The 22,350-nt window shown below is 37.0% G+C and overlaps 1 protein-coding gene across 2 annotated transcripts in view; it reads right to left on the minus strand.

Moving 5' to 3' along the window:
* Positions 1 to 22,350, minus strand: part of LOC136845267 (protein toll-like) — a 98,912-nt gene that overhangs the window by 41,503 nt on the left and 35,059 nt on the right. Inside the window, exon 1 of one of the 2 annotated variants that reach the window (XM_067115414.1) lies at positions 19,040 to 19,393. The exons of the other annotated variant lie outside the window; for it this stretch is intronic. The gene's annotated coding sequence lies outside the window, so the exon portion shown is untranslated. Of the gene's footprint in view, positions 1 to 19,039; positions 19,394 to 22,350 lie in introns of those variants that run through there. 2 annotated transcript variants of the gene reach the window in all.

The following is a 22,350-nucleotide window of genomic DNA, read 5'->3' on the forward strand; positions in this document are numbered from 1 at the left end:
AAGGGACGAGATATAAAAATATCCTTTTAGCGTAACATATATAAGCTTAAAAATAACCTTTTTGCGTAACATTTATAGGCTAAAAAAATATCCTTCTGCGTAACATATATAAGCTTAAAAATAACCTTTTTGCGTAACATTTATACGCTAAAAAATTTCCTTTTGCGTAACATTTATAAGCTAAAAAATATCCTTTTGCATAACATTTATAAGCTAAAAAATATACTTTTGCGTAACATATATAAGCTAATACTTGAAGACGAGACTACAAAAAAACAGAAAGGCAGTACATAAACACTAGTGAAAAGAAAAAAAATACTCACTTGGAATCTAACTTCTCCACAACACAAACGAACAAATAGAGAAAGAGGCAAAGAAAAAAGTATATAATCATAATCTTCGAGAGGTCATCCGCAGTCATCCATCCATGCATCCACTCGCTCGCCTCTTGGTTTGATTCCTTTCACATCCGGGTCTTTATTCGCACTTTCACCCGAGCGCTTCCTCGAGACAGCTCCTTTGTGCAACTCCGTACATAATTTAACAGAACCCCAGCCTAACTGTTTGATTGTCTTATACGTGTTTATAACATGATGCCGAATAGCAATATACATACATACACATATATATACATAATGTAATATATATTATATATATATATATATATATATATATATATATATATATATGTGCAGATGACATACCCACATTTCATACCAAAAGAAAAAGGTCAATTGGGAATTTCAAAACTGACATAAAAATAAAAGAATTACCTCAATTTCTAAAAAAAAAAAAAACACACACACACACACAAAGGGAAATCGCAACAAAATAAATGATCTCCCGGTTTAAAAGGGTGAGGCATGCAGTTGCATCAAACTTAGAGAAAAAAAAAAAGAGGGAGGTCCAATTCGTTCCTCCTTTTACATTGCTGCAAACTGACCCTGACCTCAGACGTAAATACCGGATGGCATACGCACTTCTTCCCATCTTTCATATTCCTCGCTCATTCGAGTCAAACATATTTCTTTTACCAGTGTGCCCTACCCTGTCCACAAACCTGGGTATCCGGAATAAGAATAGATCCTGAAAAGATCCTGTTGTAAGGGAAGAAGAGAAAAATCAACAGACTGTTTTTCTTAACTGTATTGGTTTCACGCACGGAAATATGACTGGGAGAGTGCAGAACAAATGATTCGGATTATAAGTTGTAATTCTTCATTCCTTCCTGTTTTAAAGGAAAAGAAAAAAAAAATACAACAGATTTTTTCGTAACTGTGTTGGTTTTGTGCAATGGGTGTGTGTATCAAATTTAATACCGTTCATAAGCTGTAATTCTTTATTCCTTGTTCTTTGAGAATATCAGCACAAAAACTGGAAGAAGTTGAAATGGGACATTGCAGGTAATGCTTTTTTACGTAACACACCTTCTTATGTATATTCGTTTTACCCCGCATATATATTCACACGTTGAGAGAGAGAGAGAGAGAGAGAGAGAGCACTTTTTATGTAACAAAACTTTTATACAGGTATGTTTGTCCATAAATATATTCCCACGTTGAGAGAGAGAGAGAGAGAGAGAGAGAGAGAGAGAGAGAGAGAGAGAGAGAGATACACTTCTTTTGCAACAAAACTTTTTATACATATGTTTAACAAATCCAAAACTTTTTATACAGGTATGTTTGTTCCTTTTTTTAACAGTATGTTTATCCACAAATATATTCCCGCGTTGAGAGAGAGAGAGAGAGAGAGAGAGAGAGAGAGAGAGAGAGAGAGAGATACACTTCTTTACATGTAACAAAACTTTTTATACATGTATGTTTATCCGCAAATATATTCCCGCGTTGAGAGAGAGAGAGAGAGAGAGAGAGAGAGAGAGAGAGAGAGAGAGAGAGAGAGAGAGGCTGCTTTATATGTAACAGAACTTTATGCATATACTGTAATGTTTACAAATATATATATATATATATATATATATATATATATATATATATATATATATAAATATATAACATATACACACATATATATTATATATACACACACATATATATACACACATATAGCTATATATACATACATACATACATACATACATACATACATATATATATATATATATATATATATATATATATATATATATATATATATATATAATCACTTTAACATGTGGATTTGATTGTTTATCATACATCACCATAGGTGAAAAAATGAGACACTTCATTTCCAAACCAGTGGCTAGCCTCGCCACCAAAGCATGCGTACCAAAGCAAATACACCTATAAGCTTAGGAGTTGCAGACTGTATGGCAGTGACTCAAGTGACATCGGCTGACTAGGGTCTGTGAGAGGCTGCCGAACCCATGGCAGCCTAAAACGTGTGTTGAGCTGCGCTAGGCAAAATGAACAACATGAAAAAAAAAACACAACAGTCTAACGTGATGCTTACGTTGTGACTAAGCATATTTTTTCATAACATCTGTGCTGTCAGAGGAGACTGTCCGAAGCGTGACGTCATGCCCAAAGGGAACGTATTTTCGCTCACTGGTGAGCCCACCTCTCACAATATGAGGACCTTGCATGTACGTTTACCTGCAAATATATTTCCGCTTTGAGAGAGAGAGAGAGAGAGAGAGAGAGAGAGAGAGAGAGAGACTCAGCAAACCCTTAAATTTATCCACAAAACAATAACGCTTACTTCAGTACCAGAAACGAAATTACTGGGGACGGCACATGTAAAAAAAAAAAAAAAAAACAATAATAATATAGCAACAAGAAATTAGCACGCTTATTCTTGGCGTACATAGACGAGAGAAAAAAAGCGCAGCAACCGTAAAAAAAAAAATAATAAATAAATAAGAAACGTTTCAAGGCGGCGACGGTGTTCCCCAAGGTGAGGCTCCTCTGGAAAGCCCCAGAAAGAGAATGCTGCAGCAGACACTGTCTCTAAGACCCACATTCGCGGCGTCAAGTCCGGTCCAGCGTAAGGATTCCCCAACACCTTCCGGCAAAAGGCATTGAGATACACTCTGCTTGAGCTCAGAAGTATAGTTAAACGAGTTTCTGACGGTTTTTTTTCTAATCCGCCTGTAACACGTAAGGAGAAAGTTAAAGAGCAAATGTAAGAGCGAGTAAGGTTACGAGGGTAAATGGCAAACACAAAAAAGAAACAGTGGCAAAAAAACACAAGTATGAGACTCGTATATGATTTTAGGAGTAACTTAAATAAGAATGGAATGGAAAACAGAATTTAGACCAAAGGTCAAGCGCTGGTACCCATGATGATGTCATTCAGCGCTGAAAGGGAATTTAAGAGTAGAAAGGTTTGAAAGGTGTAACAGGAGGAAAACCTCGCAGTTGCTCTATGAAACAACTGAGAGGAGATAGTGGAAAGAAATGTATAAGAAAGAATATGAATGGAGGTACAGCATAAGGAATGAAAGGGGTTGCAGCTAGGGGCCGAAGGAACGCTGCAAAGAACCTGAAGTAATGCCTACAGTGAGTAACTTAAATAAGACGGATTACTTTTATTATTATTCAGAAGACGAACCCTATGGAACAAGCTCACAGGGGCCATTGCCTTGAAATTCAAGGTTCCAAAGAATATGAAGTTCATCTGAAAGAAGTTACAGAAAGTAATAGGAACTAGCCTACAGAAAGAAATCAGCTATTAGGGAAGAACAAAAAACGACAAATTAATAAACAGATAAATGTGTAAGTAAAATGTTATAATACAAGAACTGATGATGGAACCAAGAAGGAAAAAGGGAGTTCAAAGAACAGGCGAAGGAGGGAATATTTCACAAAGTAAATGAAAGGAAATACAACAAATGGAGGCAACTGGGATATCTTAGATGCCGTCTGACACCCATATAACCAATGTTCTTATATCTTGGTTTGTCCACAGTCTCTGTGAAATAGCTTTTCATAATCACCAACTAGATTCCCGAGCTATAGATGTACACTTCCCACTTCTTATTCATACCAATTTTAATTTGGATTTTATTTATTCAGTTTACCTGATAACTGTGTATTAATTACTTTATTATTCATAGGCTAGGTACTGACGTTTAATCTTATCTTCTTCTTTGCTCATGAAGCAAACTTTAATGTCTTTTGAATTAATCCATAATCATTTAAACTGTTTATGAACGAGTAATCATCACAATAGCAATAGTAGTAGTATAGTAGTAGTAGTAGTAGTAGTAGTAGTAGTAGTAGTAGTGAATGCCCAATTTTATCGTGACAACATTGACCTCCTGACACTTCTGCAATGGGTGGTTTCTATTCCTTGTCAATTCGTACCTTCTCCCAAGGACAAAGTTCACTACAACTTTACAGATTTACACCTACTCCTCTGCGAGAGAGAGAGAGAGAGAGAGAGAGAGAGAGAGAGAGAGAGAGAGAGAGAGAGAGAGAGAGAGAGTATTCTCACTCCCTAACGCGCACAACAGCAGCTACCCACACCTAACGCCGCCGCTTGCTGATTCATACCACACTGTCTCATCTCGAACTTAATAAAACAAATCACGTGCTCATAGGATACATCGATTTGGGCCGAGGGATTGTGGCCAAAGCCATTTATAGGACCCATTCTGAGAAAGTAATGTAAGGACCAGGGACCAGGGAGTACAGAAACTGCTCGGAGTGAGATTTAACGAGAACTAGCGGAAGTTAACATACTCTAAAAAGGACTGGCGATAATAAAGGTAAGGAAAAGAATAGGCAACAATTTCTCGAAGATTATAGTTAGGTCGACCTAGTATGAACTGAACTGGAAGAATCTGAGTGATGTCAAGAGGTTTACATACGCATTATAACACGCACACACACACACATATAATATATACATTTATATATATATATATATATATATATATATAATATATATTTATATATATATATATACATATACATATATATATATATATTATATTTATACATATATATATATATTATATATATATATATATATATAATATATATATATAAACACACATAAGTATATATGTATATTATACAGATAGGCTATATATATAGATATAGATATGTATATATGTATATAGCCTATATACACATTTATATATATATTTATATATATATATATATATATTTATATATATATATATATATATATATATATATATATATATATATATATATATATATATATATATATAATTTGATTCACATCGAGATCGAGCCCAGGTCTTTCAACTGAAGGGCAAGGGGCGCTACCAACTGACCGACCCATTCACACACACATAATGTATATATATAGGCTATGTGTATTATGTATATATATATATATAAACATAAACACATTTATATATATATATATATATATATATATATATATATATATAGTATACAACAAAAGGATATTTACCTATTAAGGGTGGTCTGGTCTGATGATCCGTAGTGACAACCAATTTCATTGCTTTAACTGCTGAATCAAGGATGAGGTACATGTGAACAATATGACATCAGGTTAATAACCTCACATAATAATAATAAAAATTAACACACAGCAGCCCGTACACTTATATAAAGTGCCTCTTAAGTATCTGCGTCTAAAATCTGACGAGGCAATTAGCATGAAATGCGCAAGCTCCTTAAAAACTTCAGGAATAGACATCTATAAATAACTGAATTTCTAATTAGGTATTTTAGACAGCTATACCTTGAAGTGTCATTATTATTATTATTATTATTATTATTATTATTATTATTATTATTATTATTATTATTATTAGTGTTGTTGTTGTTGTTGTAGCAGTTTAATCAGACTTGAATAGTTAGATCTTCAAGCATTTGTTGTTGTTGTTATTATTATTATTATCATTGTAGAAGTAGTAGTAGTAGTAGTAGTAGTAGTAGTAGTAGTAGTAGTAGTAGTAGTAGTAGTAGTTTAACCAGACTTAAATAGATCTTCAAGCATTTATTATTATTATTATTGTAGCAGTAGTAGTAGTAGTAGTAGTAGAAGAAGAAGAGGAGTCTAAATTTAGAACGCTAGGCAGTTAACCCTGCATTCTACCGAGAGAGCAGGGCGAATGGGATCCTCCGTCCTCCTAATTCCAGTCACGACTCCTCATGAGCTGGAATCTCGACTGCTGGAAATTCATGGAATCTGGCGAGGCGGAAAAGAAGGCTAAGCTGTGGGCAACGAACAAATGTGGGGAAAATCTCGCGACTTTCTCCAAGTCAGACGACTTCAATTTAGCCGACGAGAAAATTGGGAAATGTGCAGAGCCAAATTCAGGAGGTCTAATTTAATTGTTCTTCTGGTGGTGTATACAGGTGTACGAGAGAGAGAGAGAGAGAGAGAGAGAGAGAGAGAGAGAGAGGTCAATATCTATACAAAATTTGAGAGAGGGGGTCATACCCACTTAAAATTACTAGAGAGAGAGAGAGAGAGAATATATCTACATAAAATATGAAAGAGGCTCATACCTACTGAAAATTACGAGAGAGAGAGAGAGAGAGAGAGAGAGAGAGAGAGGTTGATACCTACAAAAAATTTGAGACTCATATCTATTAAAAATTACGAGAGAGAGAGAGAGAGAGAGAGAGAGAGAGAGAGAGAGAGAGAGAGACTAGCATCACGAACCTGCGTAAGAATCTGAGGACAGCCACGAAACGGAAGTGACCCACAAATCGCAAGGTTATGGAAGCGGACGGCGTTCTCTTAGCGGGTGTTCGTGAGAGCGTTTAAAACAAGTGCGCAAAATCACGCACGCGCACGGACTCACGCAATCATGCACGCTGATTACCACCACGTTACGAGTGATGTGTGTGTTTTCTCTGTCCTTTCCGCCACCATCAGTTTGTGCGTTTGTGTGTTTGTTTGTTTGTTTGTTTGTGGCGAAATGGACCATTTAGCCTACACGAGGAGGAAGGTAAGAGAATCTGTTTCATAATAGTTTTTCTACTACTCATTCCTCGTTCATGATTTTTTGTTACCTACCTCTTTCAATGTATTTATGTTGAAAATGATAAGAACAATATAACACTAATAATGTAATATGATAATGATTAAATGTAGTGAATGTAAACTTTAATATATGTATATATATACTATATATATGTTATATATATATATATATATATATATATATATATATATATATATATATTTTAAAGATAAGCTTTTAAAGAAAACCAGACAAAGAAGACAGTAACAGGATATAAAGAACAGGCAAATAACAGCCCTGGACAATGGACCTTTTTTGAATCTGAATCTCGTTATTATTCATCGCAGTAGTAATAGTTTTACATCCAAACTGTAGGTCCTCAAACTCTCCAACTCAGGAATACCCCACAAAACACACCGATGCTACGGTCTCATGGTCAATGGTCTCCGGGCACTGAGATATTTATAAGGCGGTGGGAGGTGGGGGGGGGGGGAATTCAGGTATCCTGGCACACACTTGAGTAGGTAGGCGATTCTGTTATTATTACAAAAAAGGATCTAGTTCTCTAAGTTCTCCAAAGCATCTGTTAACATCCTTAAACACACGCATGCCCAATATCCTGGCACAAAGAGATCTTGACAGGTGGGCAAGGAGTGATGGCACACGCTTCGGAAGGCGGCTGGCCGTCAAAGGGGGAAAAACAAAAAGCGAATCGAGGAACAGTTCCGGGTTGGGATTTGCACGCATGGCGTGCGGTCTTTCATGTCTCAAGGAGTTGAAAAGAACGCCAAAAAAACAGAGAGAAAAACAGGGAGGTATGAGCGAGTTGGGGATTAATTTGGTGAGGAGGCAAGGTTATTGCTTTAAATAGAATAGGAAAGGATGTTTTCATTCGATAAAATATACAAACCTATTCAACTGACGGCGCATTTCAAGTTTGATATTGTATTATCATAACGTAAGTAGATTCATTTTTTTCTATTTGACTACCGGACAGATGGATGCAACATTAATATAAAAAAAAGTCCCAAGAAATTATATCTTTAAATATCAGGACGATATTACGTTAACATGGAAAAGCTGGGGATCAAGATTATCCCACAAAAGCTCAAGAAGTGCTTCATTCTGTCAGAATCCATATAGCATATTACGGACCAATTTTCGCATTTCGCTCAAGACGATTTAAAACATATTAGTCTGCTGAAAGGAGTGGCGACTTACCAATGCAAAGTTCTCAAAATCCTTTCGAAAACAAAGTTACATTAACACAATTACCATATCAACCTTTTCTGTCTCTACTCTCTGGATCTCAGATTTTGTCGTGACCCACTGGTTGCTTATTGAAGGGGGGATAAGATTTAACATAGCTTATAAATATTCAAGGGCCTACCTAAAGCTAAGTACCATATCAAGTGTAAATGCACTTCAGAGCGGATATGACCGCACTGTTGTCTTATGTGGACAGGATGTAGCCTAAAAACAAATCTGAAAGAAGGGTTAATGAGTACACTATAAGATATTTAAGCAGAAACTAAAGATATTAAAGAAAGTGATGAAACAATAACTTTTTATTCAAGGAAACTAAAACAAAATAAATGTAACAAATGAGACTCACTTGGTGGGCCATATGAGGACCTCTAGAATATGCAAGGAAGTGATGTAAGAAGATTACAATTAGCCTAAACCCAAAGGGTGAACATGGATGTAGCTCAACTTTTTAGCATCTAACATTTGTCAGGAAGGGTGATCTGTGTGACATGAATAGAGTAGAACAGAATATAGAATTTACGCCAAAGGCCAAACGCTGGGTCCTGTGACGTCATTCAGCGCTGAGGCGGAAACTGAGGGTAAATAGGTTTGAAAGGCGTACAAGGAGGAGCCTCACAGTTGCACTAAGAATAAATTGTTAGGAGAGGGTGGAAAGTAAGATGGAAGAGAGAGAATACGAACAGTGATACAGTAAAAGGAATGAAAGGGGTTGCAGCTAGGGGCCGAAGGGAAGCTGCAAAGAACCTTAAGTAATGCCTACAGTGCCCCGCATGAGGTGCAATGACGGCACTACCCCCTACGGAGATCTGTCTGACAAGGACCATTCCTTCTTTCAATGGCTGCCAGAGAAGGGCCTTTGGGAGGAAAACCTTTAATTTCCGTGTGTGAGCAGAACAGTGTTATGACTTCCAAGGCATGATCATTGAGAAACTAGCCAGCATAAGTAAAAGTATGCGACAGTCACAATACATGAGAATTTCACGGTCCCGTGATCTCACCAGAATTCCTTCATCATCATCATCATCATCATCATCATCATCATCATCATCAGCGTAGCCGTCACTGGGCACTCTGATCAGCGGCAGACCAAACCGTTCTCAAACTACTGATATAAGGCGTTACTAACAAGCCGAAGCAACAGAAATTGCAGTAACATCTGTAGTTATACGTTAAAAACGTTTAAGGGAAGAGCTCGGCACATTACAATCCATTATAATAAACACTAAATCATGAGTTTATGCAATAAGATTGGAAGCAAAACCACTTCCACCCATTAGAAACAATTATGCCAGGGAAAAATTTCAATTTAGTTTCTACAATGGCAATTTTTCAATGAAATTTTTCAAAAAACATACTTGGGATTTCATATATTGTTTTTAGAATTTTGTTCAAATTCAAAATGTAAAGGGTGCAAACCCGACAAAAAGAAATTTAAATTTTACTAATAAAAAAAAAAAAAACGGCAGTTAGACTGAAAGTTCAAAAAATACTTTCAAGCTATTTTGAATAGCTTATAGTTTACACAAAACAATAATATGAAAAATGTATAAAAAAATCAATAATTACGTTAAAGCGTTAGAAGCAAGGTAGCGCTTAGACAACCGTAGGGATAGGCTAGTAAAGAAACAGTTAGCTGATCTGAAGGCAAGGCCACAAGAGGAACGACAATTAACTGACATCAAGCATCGACACTAACAGTGAACAGGAGATAACGTAAAAGTGAATGATGAAGAATATGATATACGTATAAATATACACTTTAAGCCAAAGCCAAGCGCTGGGACCTATAAGGTCATTCTGCACAGATTGACATTGACATTCAGGAGATTTGAAAGGTGTAACAGGGGAAAAAAACCTCGCAGTCGCACTGTGAATCAATTGTTAGGAGAGGGTGGGAAGTAAGATGGAAGAAAGAAAATATGAACGGAGTTACAGTAAAAGGAATGAAACGGGTTGCAGCTTGGGGCCGAAGGAACGCTGCAAAGAACCTTAGCTAATGCCTACAGTGCACCGCATGAGGTGCACTGACGGCACTACCCAACTACGGGAAATGCTGAAGAATAAAGACATCCCTACAAAACGGTGAACCAGAAATTGGTGAAGCTTTAGGTTAAAAAGGCAACAGACCGGCACGGGCTCTTAATATTGGAATAGCCCGTCATAGCTTAAAAAAAAAAGAAAAGAAAAGGAAATACAACTGTCAGAGAGGCATCACGCGTTACACTAAATATAATACTCTAATGGCTTAAACACAGGGTACGAGTCAAGCTTTCAAGTACATCTTCATAATTGTTACATGTGGCCTTTCTCTTGGGTAATAACGACCGAGCTGGAAGTTCGGAATTCGAAATCTGTAACTCTTGACAAAATTCACTTTCATGGCAAGTCATGGTAAGATTACTTCTGTCTCTCGTTTAGTTCTATAACTTAAATCTGTTAAATCACTGACACTCCATCACTCGCCTTAAATATATATATATATATATATATATATATATATAATATATATATATATATATATATAATATATATAATATATATATATATATATAAAATATATAATTATATACACATATAATTAATCACAAGCCTAAAATACTGCATTGGTACAAAGACACACCCACATATACATAAACACCAGAGAGAGAGAGAGAGAGAGAGAACTGCTTAGTCATTAAGTGATTTGATAGAAACTATAATGCCGCAACTAACAATATCATCGACGCAGAGAGAGAGAGAGAGAGAGAGAGAGAGAGAGAGAGAGAGAGACTGCTTAATCATTGAGTGATTTGATAGAAACTATATTGTCGTAACTAACATCATCGAGAGAGAGAGAGAGACTAACACCACAAAAAAGGGCGGGTCGAAGCAAGTGGCATGACAATAAGCCTGGTGGAAACCTTTTAAACTGCAAACTCATCCGCTACTCGCTCGACCAAGTAGCCCCTAAGGGAAGTGAACTGAGGGAGGAAGAAGAAGAAAAAGAATAAGAAGAAGAAGAAAAAGAAGAAGAAGAAAAAAGAAGAATTGTCTCGTGAACCAAAACAAAACAACTCCAACAAAGAAGCTGGCTGACTGACAGCTCCTTTTCTGTGAGGCAGTGCAGGTCAAGATGACTGTGACGACTTGGATCTTTGAAATGCGCCATTTCTATAATCACAAACGAGAGACTCTTGAGCTTCCAATGTTTACTCTCTCTGGGTTCGATTTCATATCACACACACATGGCTCGGCGCTTGTGTGTGTGCAGAGTATATACAGGCAAAGGCAATCGACACTTACGTTTGTACGTTAGCGTAACTTTCCTTCACGTCTGAGAACGAGTAACCGCATATGCACAATAAACCACACGGGTTGCGTCACACGGATGTAGAACTGAACTTAAACCAGCGGCGAAACCAATATCTTACAAGAATAAGCTACAAGTTGCTGAATAATTCCGAAACCTAAGTTTATATAGCTACTCAAGGGGGCCCCGAGTACAAATAGTAGTTGAGGAATTGAATATAAAATTTAGGCCACAGGCCAAGCACTGTGACCTATGAAGTCATTCAGTGCTGAAGAGAAACTGACAGTAAAAGGTTTGAAAGGTGTAACAGAGGAAAAACCTCGCAGTTGCACTATGAATTAATTGTTAGTAGGGGTTGGAAAGTAAGATGGAAGAAAGAGAACATGAAAGGAGGTACAGTAAAAGGAATGAAAGGGGTTGCAGCTAGGGGCCGAAGACACTCCGCAAAGAACCTCAAGTAATGCCTACAGTGCACCACATGAGGTGAACTGACGGCACTACCCCACTACGGGGAAAATGAAAATAGTAATTGAGGGCTGAGGTGCTTGGAGGTTTATATAGTAACCGATTTAGAGGTTTGTACATAACTCATTGTTAGAAGTTTAACAGGTTTATGAACGAAAAACTAAATGAAATTTGCAACAGACCTTGCAAAGTACTGATGCGACAAGCAATAGGTCAAAACAAGGCAGGATATTGTGACGAATAATCATTGTAAATACATTTAAAAGTCTTATCCTTTACTGCTGTTCAAAATCAACCTCTGTTTACATCCTCCAAATCGTCATAATCGTAAAGAGTAACGATTCAAAGAAGGCCTCAGAATGCCCAGTGTCACGCTGATTACATCGGTTGCATAATTCATAAACTGACGGGTTATGAGAAGCAAAAATCACAGACACAATTTACGACTGTAGCATGAAATAATAAAATTGAGATAAAATGATCATATAAATATAAAGACAGTTAACAAGCAAAATAACTGCAACAGCTCTCTGGGCCTGAAAGACCAACAAACAAAATCACAGAAAACACTTTTGTACACAAAAGACAAAACAAATTGCTAAAACCGACCTCATCATCTAATGTAAAAGACAGGCAAATACACAAACAAAGCCACTGAGCCGTAATTGTAAAGTCTCTTTGCAAAAAAAAAGAAACTTTTCTCACGACAGAACACGAGGGAAATCTTTCTCAGCGTCTTGCCGGCGCAGTGTTATGGTGCCTAGCCCCAGATGGAGTAAAAGTGCAAGCGCCTTATATACTTCCAAGCAATGTCTCCGAGAGAGGTTTTTTTTATTCTACTAAGCTCTGCTGCTGCTGCTGCTGCCTTCAAGGACGCAATAGGACTGTAGGAAAACATTCAGCCAAACGTGGCGTAAGCGGGCCTGGCATTTCCGGAGCTTGAGAGCCAAGGTAAATGGTTACCTGCCACTTTCACTGTGTATTCATCACTGCTCTACATTTCTTGTATATATATATATATATATATATATATATATATATATATATATATATATACACATTCATTATTGAGCTATGTTTCTTTATATATATATAAAATATAGAGCAATAATATATATACATGTATATACATACACATTATCTCTCTCTCTCTCTCTCTCTCTCTCTCTATATATATATATATATATATATATATATGCATATACATACACATATACATACACAGCATCGTGCTTTTGCAGCTGTGTGTAGAAGGATCCACAGTAATATAGGCTATCTTGATCAGCAAAAAAAAATTACATTATATATATATATATTATATATATATATATATATATATGTTATATATATATATATATGCTATACACTTTACACAAGTAGCCTACATTTCGTTTTGCTAATCAAGTATAATACTGTGGATCCTTCTGTATACACACACTACACATATAGGCTATAGCCTATAGGCTAGGCTATATGTGTGTATATATACACATGTAATGTGTGTATATATATGTATATATGATATATATATATATATATTATATATATATATATATATATATATATATATAGAGAGAGAGAGAGAGAGAGAGAGAGAGAGAGAGAGAGAGAGAGAGAGTGATCTGGGGGGGGTACTTCATTCACATTTATCTGACAATTAAACCATCACAAACCTACTTATTTATATATATTCCAAACTTTAATATTCGCGTTCTATTTGCTACAGGAACAGGTCTAACTGGTTCTAACGTGAGTTTTTTTTTCTCTCTCTCTCTTAAATAACTACAAGATTTACCATACTTATCAAGGGATGTGAAGCGTGTGAACCTTTTTTTTATTAACTGAATGAATTACGTTTTGGGACTGAACTGTTGCTTAGGGTAACTAACGCAGCCTGTGACGCGACAATTATTGCGGCAATCAAACAATAGAGCTCACTGATTACCACGGAATTTGATTCTAGGCCTCATCGCGGTAACATGGTCTACTGTATACTGAATCTGTCTCAGAGGCGATCTGTAAGTAAGGCATTCCTGTAAAATAAAACATTAACATAATGATACGGGAAATAAAATCTCCAAGGTGATCATCAGTGAAAGGCACAGGACGCTGGCATACAGCCCAGCGACAATATGTGAAAGCACGCAGGAAACAATTCACACCCCGCCCCCACCCAAAAAAAAAACCTTGATGGGCGATCGGGTCGCTGAAAGAAAGGACGAGATACCAACAAAGTAAGACGTTATAAACGAGATGTCTCAGTTCTAACACTAATGACCAGTAAAGTTAATTTTCCGCAATTAGTAATTACTAATTGAAGTTGGTCAACTCGGTAAAACCGCGGGTTCATTTCCATCTTAATCTTTCGTCTAGGGATCAGTACACTTATATGATTTATCGGGTGAAAGCAAACATCTGCGCAAGCGCGCGTAATCACAAACAGTTCTGAATCAACACTAGGCTAATTGTATTTGTGGTAAATCTAGGACAAATATTGAAGATCCAAGTTGAACCTCTTGTAGCTGATCTATAAACATACACATGACGACTAATGCATCTGCCAAGTGATGACAAAAAGACAGTGACAAATTCAAAAACCTTATTTTTTCCCCTCAGTAACCTGAGAAGTGCTTGCTTTTTATCATGCGCAAGTGACTGCGTCATAACTATTGTGCTGCTGCTCGAATTTCTTGGTTATTCCGCCTTCTCACAACCAAAAACAAGGACAAGCAATGTTTGTTTCTTCTGCTTCAAGTTATCAAAATATAAACGCGTACACAGACAAACAGACACAAAAACAGACACATAGGCCTACAATATACATTGCAGATTACCAGCTACCTTTACAGTACATCATCAGGACCTGATTGATTAGACCTGGTCTATCAAGAGATCATGCTGTCAGAAAACTTTGGGCTTTTGTTGAATTATTTTTTCCATAACCTTCCATCACACCAACACAAAAAAAAGTATACTAAATACTATTAGCAATGAAACACAATCTAATGAGTAGGAATATGACCAAAATGACTCTTCTGTGACAAAAATATAAGGAAAAACCGAGTCGAGTTTGACTAGGAGTAACAACTGCCATGTGCCTAGTAATGCAATTAGTGGCGAGTTATCGTTCCCACTCACTTAATGCCATTTTTCAACTTTCAAAGGATAGCCAGTCATAGCAATGCAATTACAAGAAATAGACTGCTTTATCATTATTTTAACCGACGTCAGGAGAGAGAGAGAGAGAGAGAGAGAGAGAGAGAGAGAGAGAGAGAGAGAGAGCGATACATCACGCAATTACAAAAAATTTACTCTTCATCGCAGTGAAGTGTTCGGAAAAATCAAAACTAACACCCCGCTATCCCGAAATGTTCTGTGCTTTTAAATTGTCCATTTAAATGGAAACCACTTCGACGTGAGCGAGTGTGAGGGGATGACTGGAAGCGTGGAAATAAAACTTCCTTCTATCTCCCCCACTCGTTCTCCAAGCAGCATCCTCAAGGTGACCCCTCATCTCATAGCCTATCTTACAGTGACACGAGTTAGGGCTCTCAACTTTTCGTCCACCTTCTCCAACCTGCCCCATCCACTCCCTTCCCTCGCTGGTTGAGCGGCTTCCGTTCTCAACTACCACTCTGTTGGTCGTGGGTTCGAATCTCCGTGCGGCCAGTGAAGAACAAGAGGAATTTGTTTCTGGTGATAGAAATTCATTTCTCGCTATAATGCGGTTCGGATTCCACAATAAAGCTGTGGTCCCGTTGCTGGTAACCAATTGGTTCTTAGCCACGTAAAATAAATCTAATCCTTCGGGCCAGCCCTAGGAGAGCTGTTAATCAGCTCAGTGGTCTGGTTAAACTAAGATATACTTACTTATACTTCCTTCGTGCCACAGTCGAAAAGTACCCTCGGGTTTATCAGATCCTCCACCCCAAGCTCCCATATCGCAAACTGAATACTATGGTTTTTTTATATGCTATTAACCACCAACATCGTAATTATACTGTCTCTCTCTCTCCCTCTCTGTATGATATATAAATATAAAAGAAATAAATAAATTATATATATATATATATATATATATATTATATATATATTTAATTAAATAGATAACAAGCATGGAAGCATTACGAGGACCAGCTCAGTACTTCAAAGTATGGATCTTTGTCAGCCTGTGCTGCTATCTCGAGTTGCGTTAATGGATGAATATAAACTCGACCGCAAAATGTCCAAACGTGTGTGCGTATTTAAAAAGACAGGAGTCAACGTGTGTGCGTATTTAAAAAGACAGGAATCATCTGGAAGTGATGAACCGTGGGTTCGCTCATCTTAAAGGAATAGGCATAGCCTAATGGAACCGAGATGTTTAGCGCGCAGGCGGTGGAGGGACGTCCTTCACTGCCTCAAGCGACAACTCCGAAATAGTAACTAACTCGAGCTCACATTCCACATGACCTTCAGACAGCTTATCCATCTTCGGACGAATCTAGCCTAGGGAATTATTAACAAAACTACTACTATAATGAATGCGTGCTTAACTTAGGCCTACTGTAGTGAGCACCACAACCCTAACCACATTCGACGGGCTTGAACCTGGGTCTTTCCTAAGGCTATACAGTACACTGGATCTACAGTAAAAATATCTACTGGAATGTTGCCTTAATAAAACATTGCCAGCTGATCGATTTTGGCATATTTAGCTCCATATAAATAATATAACTCAAAAACTTTTGACATTTTTGATACGAGTATGTATATATAAATATATATATATATATATATATATATAAATATATATATATAAATATATATATATATATATATATATATATATATATATATATATATACTATATATAATTGTATATACATACACAACTCACTCACACACACACACATATATATATATAAAGCCAAGATACCCTAACACCACACATACACAGCCCAAGACTGAAGTGCTCGTCTTAATGACCATTCGTGAAAGTTACTTTGTCATAAGTATAATATTACAACTAACAGGAAACATCCTCTAACGATCTGACTACTTTAATGTCAAAGGGAAGAGCCTAATCACGGTTGGTTCTATTAATAATAAAGTCTGTCAAGTTAAAAACAAAAGATCCCTTGCCATTTAATTTATCATTATATAAGTATTAATTCTCACTGTCGCAACTTAAAAGGGCAAACATGACCAGTACCTTGAGAAGCCCAATAATAAAAAAAGACAAAATCGCTCTTAGACAAATGGAAATTGTTTTTTATCATGGGTCACGCGAGTTTCAACTTTAATTTTAAGTATTCTGGCATAGCTAGTCCAATCACCAACGTAGCCTCACACATTTGCCCTGTTTTGATTTTTTCAACTTTATATAATCTTATTATTTATATTAAGAAAACAAAGACGACAAAACATCCCACATCACATGCAGCTGGGCCAAAAGTTCAGGGATGCTATACGCTTAATATGGTCTTTCCTAATTTAACTTAAGCTGAATAAAAGAAAAAAAATTAACATAAACTGAATAAAAAAAAAAAAATTAACATAAGCTGAATAAATCCTCTGTTTCCGTCTTTTTCGACAGTCAAATTTTCTCACTGACAATATTCCATACACGGACGCTTGAAGGTAAGATTACTAGGAAAATTTTTGATATCCTCGAATATTAAATGATTTTTCTCAGAATCCCGGTTCTTTGTGCACGAGAGAGAGAGAGAGAGAGAGAGAGAGAGAGAGAGAGAGAGGAGGATGGCAGGAGCAATTTCCTACTCACCCGAACCTTTATCTTAAGCAGCCTGTTTCACAAGAAAGCATATAACCTGTTGTCGGCCTTTCATGCAAGAAAATTCCAGGAAAGTTGGGTTAAATTTGATTTTTGAGCAGTAATAATACGATGGTGGTTGTGAAATAGTAGATAAGCCTTTCGTTACACGGTGGGGGATGGGTAGCTGCCTTGATTTTCTCTCAGATATAACAAAATCTTGATTAAGCACATTATTATTGACATGGAAACCACTCTTGCCGCATTGTCTGGGTCGAAAGTCAAGTTTTACTTAAAGTTTAATGTTGGCACAATACTTTACTCTAGGAAGTCTACGTACTGTCTGGACATGACATTCTAAGCCCTGAATTATTGACTGAATAAATCACCTAAAACTAGCATTACATTAATAATTACATTAATAAATGGCATTCACACAGAACATAATTACAGCACAATAAGTAACTAGGTTATTAAAGGTACAAGAACCTATGAGTAATGGCAACCAAATTTCAGTCGATGATAATCACCCGTCACAATTTGGCTATCCCAACTCCAACCTGACCTGACAGGCAGAGACCATTTCCTATAATAAAAAAATGGATCTTTCCTAGAGTGGCGCCCACGGGTTTTCGGGGGTCGTTATCTGGGGCTAATATTTCTTGGGGGTCATTATCTTTATGATACTTACAGTCTTTTGTTTATGTTTTTAAGGAAATCACCAACGGGCTTGTACTTAACACGCCGCAAAGGTGGATACATACTGGGTTAAAACCCATGGGGGTCACTATCTATTAAAGATAAAAAAAAAATTAATTGTACTGTGTTGACCACCTAAGAGGAGAATTATATCCGTGGTGGTTGTTCAACAGAATAGCTGACAAGCAAATTAGTTAAGTCCCCATTGACCATCCGTCTAAGGCGTTTAGTTGCAAAAAAAAAAAAAAAATAGAAATACGCCTCATATACTTATCTCCTACCGCTATCTCCATGGGCCAACGAGCACATCACAACAAACAGTAACCTCTCTATGCAGCAACCAAAAAGGAGCAAAATTTCGAAACTCCTGATGCTGGAGAGGGGAATACCGACGCAACTGGCCCCGTTATTAGGAAACCTTTTATGTGATTAATTTTAAAACAATATGGAAATATCGAAAGAGGTCAAGTTGGCTTTAAAGTTTCGTCACTATCGGCTCGGTTCCGACGCAAGGCATAAAACAAAAACTAGCCCTCAGAGCCTTGGTCTCTAGGCCTAGTCTGTTTCAGCCTATTTTAGATTTGCAAGGCCTAAGTGACATCTTATATTTTTACTTTCAAGCGACACACAAATGATGACTTACCTCTTCCTGTCACGTAGGGTAAATTAAATCTCTTCTTGGACTCCCTTGCTGGTCATTCGCGGAGGTGGTTCTCAAAACGCACAGACCTTTGAGGGCTGTATGTAAACACAAGCTACACTAGGACGCTTTTCCTTCTGGAACTACGGTAATAAGTCACTCCGTGCGTAAATTATACCACAATGATGTAAAAAATTAACTTCAATTAGTTCTTAATGTATCCAGAGTACTCTCAATAGTATAATTAATATGACTAGTCTTTGACTCAACAATAACCTCCTACGACCAACACGTAACAGTGTACACTAGTGTGGTAACTGGCAGCAGTGGCAGTGCTGCGGGGCCGTCACTGTCCATAAGGTAGAGTTGCCAAGTATTATAATAAATGCGTGAAGTAACTTCTTGCTGCCTTTTAAAGTATATCAGTTGAACCTCTCATTCTGTTACCTGCTTATTACATTTATTAGATGAATTATACATCATACAGACGTGAAACACTCATGACAATATCATGTTTGTTGTCCTACTGAAAAGAGACGAGAAAATCAACCACCTGCTAAGCGTGAAGCTAACCTGCACCTGCTAGTAAGGGGATCTTGAAAGATGTGCGTTTGTTTGTTTATTGACCGGAGGGACGCTGGAACAGATTTCTGGGCACAGTGGCTATGGTCACGCTAATCATAGCAGACTTTTTCATTAAGTGTCATTTCTTTCAACGTTTTGAAGCTGTAAATACTTTAACTGCACAGGTACTTTCACTTGCTACGATATAGTGTTTATGCACCTTCCATTGACAAATTTAGGTAACTCTATCAGTGTTATATATATATATATATATATATATATATATATATATATATATATATATATATATATATATATATATATATATATATATATATATATTCCCCAGTAGAAGGATGTGATGCCTAAAAGGTACAGCCCACGGTTTCTCAGGATGCGCTTGCTTGCCCAATGCCCTTTTATCTTGAACCCAACCAACAGGCTCCCATATAATGCTGGGTGGACTACCGTATGTATTTGACGGAAGGTTGAGAGTATAGTCCACGAACCAAGCATAAGTATACTTTAGTTTAACCAGACCACTGAGCTGATTAACAGCTCTCCTAGGGCTGGCCCGAAGGATTAGATTTATTTTACCTGGCTAAGAACCAACTGGTTACCTAGCAACAGGACCTACTGCTTATTGTGGAATCCGAACCTGGTAATCCGTTGATATGACACTCACAATCTGGCCACAAAATACTAGCTCTAATATATATATATATATATATATATATATATATATTATATATATATATATATATATATATATATATATATATATATATATATATATGTATGTGTGTGTGTGTGTGTGTGTGTGTGCGCGCTTGTTGTTATGCGCGCGCCCCTTTGTTTTAGCATATATCTTCTTTCTTAACCATTACAAAGAAACTGCGAGAGAGATGACAAAGCCTTCCAGCGGCAAGAGAAACCATGCCCACTGTAGGAATTTCGCTCTATGTCCGGCCAAACCGGGGAAGAGTCTTCAAAAGCAGTGTGATTGGTGATGTTTGCAAGTTTAAGAGCGACTGCAATGCCTCTTGAGAGTAACTTGTCCCTGTAGATAGATTTATTAGAATTATCTATTAATCAGCAGCTATTCATTTATGTTAGATAACTATATAACTTTTTCTAATCGCCCTAATAAATCCTTCTTTTTCACGTCTATACTTTCTGTTCAGCGGGATCTTATCAGGGACAAGTTCGTGAACGCTTCGCTGGTTTTTCATTTTTAATTTTCATTTCTATTTATTTATAATTTTTTAGTGGAAGTACCATTTACGAGAAGCAATACATACTTCTGTAATAGAAGTGCTTCACTATCTATATATCAATCCACCTATCTGTCTGCTCCCCAGTAATAAACCTTTCGTCAATATGTCTAACAAGTTCCGACTGCGATTAAACAAGAAATAGACTGTTTACCTAAAAACTGTTGAACCAGTCAAGGTAAAGACAATTACCGAAACGTGTTAAGTAACAGATTATCATTGGACGGCCCTTTTAATTAGTGTTTTCCCAAAGGGCAAGATGAAAACGACAGTGAGAATACCCAGAGTGAATACACCCGTCATGCCTGGGTTTTACCAGTCCCTTGGTGGGTGCTAGTACCATGGTACTATGGCTCCCAAACCCGAATGTTACGCTGACTGAGTCATCATTTGCGCATCACCCATTAAAATATGCTAATTGCAATGCTGCCTCTTATGGTTGCATGACTTCTTAAGGAACGTTTTGCAAACGGTTCGAGAGTATAATACAGTTCTAAGCCTAAAACGGAGCAACAAATGATGGTCCAGCTTAGTCTTCCGCTCCCAAACCGGATATCTTTGGCTTTGCTATGATGAACTGCCTTGAGATGCCAGCTGTTTATTTTCTGCCCTTTTCTTTATCTTTTTTTTTTTATTCACTTTATCTGCGATGGGATTCCCTCCTTTTTGTCTTGAACGCTAATGCAGGTTTGGAAAAAGTTTTACGACTATTAAAATGAGCAAACTGCTGCTCTTCGAGATTTTAATCATGTAGACCTTGGTACCTCGGTCTGCGTAAAGAATTTACTGCAGGTACTGCAGGTACTGTAATTTTTGATGGACTGAGCAACGAGTATTTCTATCACACATGACTGCACGGCCTCCTGTCATTAAATATTCTTACCACAACGAACAAAGCGCTATAAAAGCGAATGGGATAAAACTTCCGAGACAAATGTTTTTTCTAGACTGATCTGGTCTTGCTGGCTCAGTGAAGCTACCTTTATGCACAGATTATTCTTTCTTGTTTCTGAAATCTAGTGATCCCATTCATCACATCTATGGGAATGCAACAGTTCAGTGTATGGAGGATGTAATTACAATCTTTCCTATGTTAGTTTTGGATTATTTGGTAGGATGACCGCCATGCTAGCACAAGCACCTGAAAGTCATTCCCTCTGGCAGCAGCGCTTAGGCAGATTACGACAAAACGTTAAAGATGTCTCTGGCTTTATAGAAGTTCCTGGATACTCATAATATGGAAATTTGTTCATACTTGCATTTAAAAATGAGAAGTTCAAGCAAAATTGCAGTGCATTACCACCCTAACAGTAGTAGTATCATAATTTTAGGCCCAATCAGTTTTTCGAGATGCTGGAATAGAATTCATGGCTACGGAAAACTGATTGAAGACATAACTTAAATTTGTTAATAACAGGATAACCAAAATTGTAATCATAGAGGATTTCATTAAAAGCCAAAATTAAAAGAGCAAAA

The sequence above is a fragment of the Macrobrachium rosenbergii genome, chromosome 2 (genome assembly GCF_040412425.1).
Source record: "Macrobrachium rosenbergii isolate ZJJX-2024 chromosome 2, ASM4041242v1, whole genome shotgun sequence".
Taxonomy (NCBI): domain Eukaryota; kingdom Metazoa; phylum Arthropoda; class Malacostraca; order Decapoda; family Palaemonidae; genus Macrobrachium; species Macrobrachium rosenbergii.